We start from the raw sequence: 6367 nt of genomic DNA, 5'->3' as shown, positions 1-6367 counted from the left end.
CCTGTGCATCTGTTTCTTGCAAGTTGTATTTCAAACACACGGTTAAGGAACAGCTCACTGGTTTACTAGATCATTATTATGAAGTGTGTTATATACTTCTGTTGTCTATAAAGACTGTTTTACTTTCAAAAATAAATTTAAAAAACTTTCTGGCTCCAAAGATGTGCCATAGCTAACAAATCAAGAACTCTATTTTTGTTCTGCCCCCTCTTCCCTTTCAATCCCTCTGCCCTCATTCAGGAAAGAGCAGACTGACCCTGGCAGTGCTGAAGACTCCATTTAACTCAGTGATTACCTGATCCCTGTGGGACATGTAATGTGCAGCTCTTGCAAAAGCTTCCCCCCACACCCATTAGCATATAAAACACACAAATGTTCTGTCAGCATGCCTTCTAGGCCTCACTTCACAGAGGAATATTTGGAGCAAAGGGAGCTGAAATGGGAGAACAGTGTCATGTACTCTCATTTATTAAATAGTTAAATTTAACTCCCCTGCTTTGCCAGAAGAAAATCTCACTGTAAGAAATCTTTCTTACACGATGCTGTGGTTCTTACAGTTCAGTTTGTCATGGAAGTATGTTCATGTCTTTTTCTGTGACAGGGTTGGCCTTTTGTCAACTCTGAATCTAAGTATCTATACAAAAATCAAATACAAAGGAGGAACAGTAATATATAATTCAGAGAAGTTTTCCTCTGAATTGTGGGCAGATAATTTTCTGGTTTACTTTGCTTTGGATAATACAGTAATTAAAATAATGAGTTGGAAGGGACCTTAAAGATCATTGAGTTCCAGCCCCCGCCTTCCTTGGACAAGGGACACCTTCCACCAGCCCAGGTTGCTCAGAGCTCCATCCAGCCTGGCCTTGAACAATTCTAGGGGTGGGGAGACCACAAATTCCTTGGGCAATCACTGCCAGTGCCTCACCATGCTCTCAGTAAAGAATTTCTTCCTAATATCTAATCTAAAACTATCCTCTTGAAAATTATACTTGTAAAACTGTTTTGCTGTGTATATTTGTAATTATTGTGGTTCATGTATATGTCTTATTTAAATGAAACATTTAATTTTAAGTTAACAGTTTATTTTCTCACAAAGAAAATGTAACTTCTTCCATAAAATCCATCTGTATTTCTGACAGAACCAACTCAGTGTTTTGTGCTGTTGCTTCTGTGCACACTGCCCACCTACATATTTATTAATTTCCTTTAAATATGCCTGGTCAGGCTTTAGACTAGCATTTTCAGCTGAAATATGGTGCACTTGGTTTCACATACAAAGTGTTGCCTTCTAGGTCTCTTTACTGTCAGGGGGATTTTCAGGTAAATATGCAAATCCTAATTTTCCTAGCTGTGCCTCTCTACTACAGAGAGCACCAGTCCATGGGAGCCTTGTGTTTAACTACCCCTTGCAGCTGTGCTGAGAGCTTGCATGGCCTTAACACTCCTGGGCAATTTCACATGAAGCCAGTGCAGCTCCAAGTGTGAGGATGTAAATGTAATGGAGCCTCCTTTTAATCTCAGCCCTCTAACTGTAATTTCCTTGGGGTGTTTTATTTACTAATATGAGAGATAAGCTGCTGTAAAAAACCAGACATAACAGCCCAGCTTAGTTGTCTGCAGACAGGCATTCTGATGTGGTAATATGTGGAATGGTAACGTTGTACTTCAGAGCTTCTGTAAAACAGCTGTGCAACTGTTTTGGAAAGCAGCTTATCTCTTAAGCTTTAACTAGGAAATATCATTTTGTTGGTAATAAGTAGAAGTAACGCTGATTCAAAATGCTTGTCCTTAAAAGCAAACATTTATTAAGCCAAGAAATGGTGTTTAATCTCAAAAGGGGTGGGGATGGGGGGAGTTTTTGTTTGTTGAAGTTTTACTTGTTTTTGAAGTTTTACTTGGTTGGAAAATCATTCTTTTTATGATTAATACCTGTCATCCATTTATTTTATTCTTTCTGGCCTGCCTCATTCCCATTTTACAGAAATCCTTACGAATATTGATCCCCAACTTTTTGGTTTGCTTTTAACTTTTGCTGAGTACTCTACTAGTGAAACTTTGCAGCTCTCTTCACTGTTGTTTTGGTTTTGGGTAAGTTTTTTTTTTTTGAGAAGCAAAATAGATAATGAGAGAAAGTCACAGTATACAGCACTAAAAAAGCAAAAAAGGGTATTACCAAGAAAGTCTCCCAACTCTCCTCTTTCAGAAGGTCAGGGAAGTTTGCTTTCAAAGGTTAATTAGACATGCCCTGATCCTTTTTTATTATTTTTCACTACTTAAATTTAAAAATGTACTGTTACTATGCAAAACTAATATTGTGTGTAATAGCTAATCACAGTTCAGAACTTTAAATGCTCTCTTGTAACAAATGCCAAGTGTTTTTAGTAATATTTTGTAACCATCTTTTAGTTCAAGGCTCTGTAGCTCCTGTCACAGTAAGTTACATCATGGAAGCATCTGTGTTTGTGTGAACCAGCACTTTGTAATTAATTTGCCACTGTTCAGTCAGTTGGATTTACCACTTAATTGGCTGAATTTTCCTGACCATATGAAATTCTTGCTCTCACAAGTACAGCATGTACGTGATAATGTACTGTTCTCCTTCAGTGGGTGTCAGGATCCCACCATGCAGATCAGCCGTGCTTGCTTTTCCCAGTCCTCTAATGACAGCATGAAACCCCCTCCCACTACTGTTTGTCAAAATAAATCCTTGAAATGAAAGCTAGACTCTTAATGCCTGTCTACTTTTAAATGATCTTGTATTCTCCAAATTGTTTACCAGGAGATGAACCTAATTGTATTACAATCATATTACTCAGGCACCAGCTCAAAAGGGGGTGTTTGTAATTTCTCTGGGATTCAGGGAGCACCTTTGAAGAACAGGGTAACTTGTGTAGTAAAAGAAGTGTAAATTTAGCAACTTCATGCTAGGCAGTATTTTGGCAAACAGTGCTGTCTTTGAAGATCAGTAAGTAGATTGAAGGCCTATAGCAAAATAGTTACTGAACCAAATGTAATTTGCTGAAGAGTTGCCTAACAGTTCTTAATAAAGGGAAGAAAAGACAGTAAGGAAAGATTTAAAAAATCAAGGAAATTAGGATGTGTGTGGAGGAAATTTCTTTGGGCTGGAGTCATGCTAGTGAATATTAAAGAAACCTAAGCCTCATGAGGCTCAGTGAGGTAACCATGATAAATGATTAAAGTGGATGCTTGGCAGTACAGACTAATGAGAGCAGCCCCAGCAAACTGCTTTTACAGAGCAAGGAGAGCTGGTGCTGAGAGCCTGATGTCCTAATCGGTGTGGCCTCAGTTTCCTTCAGCCTGAACCTTTCCAAGGGCTTCTCAGTCCTTGGAGCACGCTGTGCACTCTTAGCTTTGAGGTGTAGTTTCATCCAAAAAGAATTCAGTTCGTGTCCTCCCAGCCAACTCTGCAATGTAAACAAAAGCACTGTTAGTGAGGATTATCTTTAAAATACCCTCATGACCTGAATTAATGCACGAGTGGAGGCATGCCCGTTAAGAGGGAAACAATCCCAAACTTTTCAAACCGTGAGGTTGGAACCATGTGAAAGAACAGCAGAACTTGGCAAGAGGTCTCCACAAGCCAAGGTTCCCCAGGAATAATGCCAATGAAATATTTAGGAAAAATACAAGTTTGCAGTATGCTTCACTTGGAACTGAGAAAGTTTATTCCACAAATACAGGATATAACCATTAGAAGGGTAACACTTCCAGCTTGAAGGAAATGGCATAATGTCACTTGTGAAAAACAGGCAGTCATGAGTAAATAATACTAAATTTTAAAATCTTTATGTCAATAATAAAAGAGTTGTCTGTCAGGCATCACTGCTGTTGTTGGCATCATCTGTATTTATGATCACACAGGTTTAAAGGTGTTACTAGGAAAAGAACTTGGCAAATTTTTTTTCCTTAAAATATCACTCTGTGAGTAAATCTCTCTTTGTTTTAACCTTATCCACCAACATTTATTAGGATAAACTGAAAACGAAAAATGTTTCTAAAAATTGGTGTAATGAGGAACAAATGGAACCAATGAACCAGAAAGTAGATGTTGTTTTCAGTGATAGCAATATTCCAAGGGTTTTGTTCATCATGTATTACATCATCAGTTGATTACATTAAAGCATCTTGGACCCGATTTAACATTTTTATCTGTGAGGTGATGTTGTTGGCCTGTCATTAATTCTTGCTTTAGAGGAGTAAGGACTGGTGAAGGGTTTCTTTTCAAGGGTAGAATGTTTCTGCTGGGAAAGGTAGTGCTTTTCTCTTGTAATACTTGTTTTTATTCCCTCTTCACCCTCCTTTTTTGAGGTGATCTTTTACATCCTTAGGTAGTTTTCAACAGGGAGGTGTTACTCTGTTTTGAGATGCCTAGAACCTATGCATAATTATTTTCTTAGTCCTCTGCTGAGTTTTAAATCAAGAGCAAGTTAATGGTCTAAAAAATTTTTGGCAGCAGTTTCAAAGCAGGCTAAATTGATCCATTAACTAATCCAACCCAGTGGTTAGAAAGTATTGCTGTAATTTGCAATTAAGTTTTGAGTCTTACTGTTTCTTTCATTGGTACCATTATAAAATTAGATCAATCACTGTTATGTTAGAAAACAATTGCAGAGCAGCCACTTCAGTGCTGATTTACCACTGTTATTATAAGTGCATATACCAATAATATAATAAAGCTATGCTGTAGCTTTACAGTTCCTGGAAATTAAAATAAAAAACATTAAATTTTTTTTAAAAAAAAAAACATAAAAAAGCATACAGGCAAAATCAAGTCGCTCAGGTTGTAGGAATATTTTAAGTACCAAATTTCCTTTTTACCCATTCCATAACTGTTAAAGTACTACGTAGTTCTCTGTCTACTCTATCATGCAATGATTAGAAAAAGCATCAAAACCCCCTCTTTTTGTGGGTAATAAGTCTCATGCTTTCCTTGAGGTGTGTGTTCTGTCATGATGTCAGGTAATGCATTTAAATCCTTAATTTATGCAGAATATAAATTATATGTGCGATTTCTTAAAGGCTGTAGCAATACCTTCATTGTGAAGTGAATGACAGGTGATCTGATACTGGCATCAGACTAAATAGGAATACTTAAATCAGTTCCTAATATAAAGAAAAATTGACAGCTTTATCCAGAGAATTGATTTACCACAGAGATAATATGAGCCTTTATTTTCAGCAGCAGTTCAGCACACCCTGAAAATTGGAAAACACAGAGTACCTCTACTATTTCTGAACTACACTAAGTGCATTCTATAAAATACCATCTTGCATTGTAGAGAAACCCCTTTAGTCTTCTTAGTCATATTTTATGGGACCAGAGCTGTGCATTAAATACAAAAACTATTTCTAAAGAATAACATCAGATAAAAAGACTGTTTCAGGCTCCTATTCCCATTAGCCAGATGTTGCCTTGTGATGGCATTTACTTTGCAGAAAAAGCTTTTCTGCCCTGACTTTACTAACAATGAATGCTTGAGTGAAGAAACATTGATTACTCAGAATTTTTGTTCTGGGGTATTAAAAGAAATCCTCTTTCCCCTATTAAAGGTTTTGTTGTGTTGGGCTTAAAAAGAAAAAAAAATAAAAATTAAAAAAAAACCCCACAGAACAAATGAGTGTGTGTGTGAGGGCTCAGTTATGCTGTTACTTACCCAGCTAACCAGGCAAAGTCTGATCAATAGTCACTTGAATTCTTACAAACTTGGCCTTTAAGATTTCTTTCTTACCCTTTTTCTGTGTGTTACAGTCTGTTTACTGTTGTGTGGAACTTGTGTGCCAAGCATTAGGCTCTGTTTTTCTGTTTGTTCTGTAATAAGATTGAAGTATTTTCTCCCTATTTGAAATAACTTATGGATATAATTTGCATACATAAGAAAAGGTCTCCTCTTTGTTTCCTCTCTCTCTCTCTCTCTCTCTCTCTCTCGTATTTTTAATTTCTTACTGGAAGCTTAAATGGAGAGGAAAATAAGTTGTTCCACAAAACAGATGGGATTCCGCAACATTAGCAGCCAAAAGCTTTTATGATCCTGTTTAGCTCAATCCATGAGAATTCTGGTGAATAAGGATTGTTAGCAACTGGTGTACTTAGAGTCATTTTTATATACAGAATATTTTGCAGTGTATTTCTGCAGACACTAAAGATGATTATTCCTTTTGGAATATGCTTATACACGAGCTCAGCCTGAATGTGGCAAGGGGTTACTTTACACACACACACATATATATATATATATATATATGTATTCTAACTTTCAAACATTTTAAAAATATCTTATAAAGGGTCCAGAATATTGGGTTAAAAAATATTCTGTGTTATGAAATCCAGCAGGAAAGACAAGGGATG

The sequence above is a fragment of the Cyanistes caeruleus genome, chromosome 3 (genome assembly GCF_971803275.1).
Source record: "Cyanistes caeruleus chromosome 3, bCyaCae1.hap1.1, whole genome shotgun sequence".
Lineage (NCBI taxonomy): Eukaryota > Metazoa > Chordata > Aves > Passeriformes > Paridae > Cyanistes > Cyanistes caeruleus.
This window is presented reverse-complemented; position numbering follows the sequence as displayed.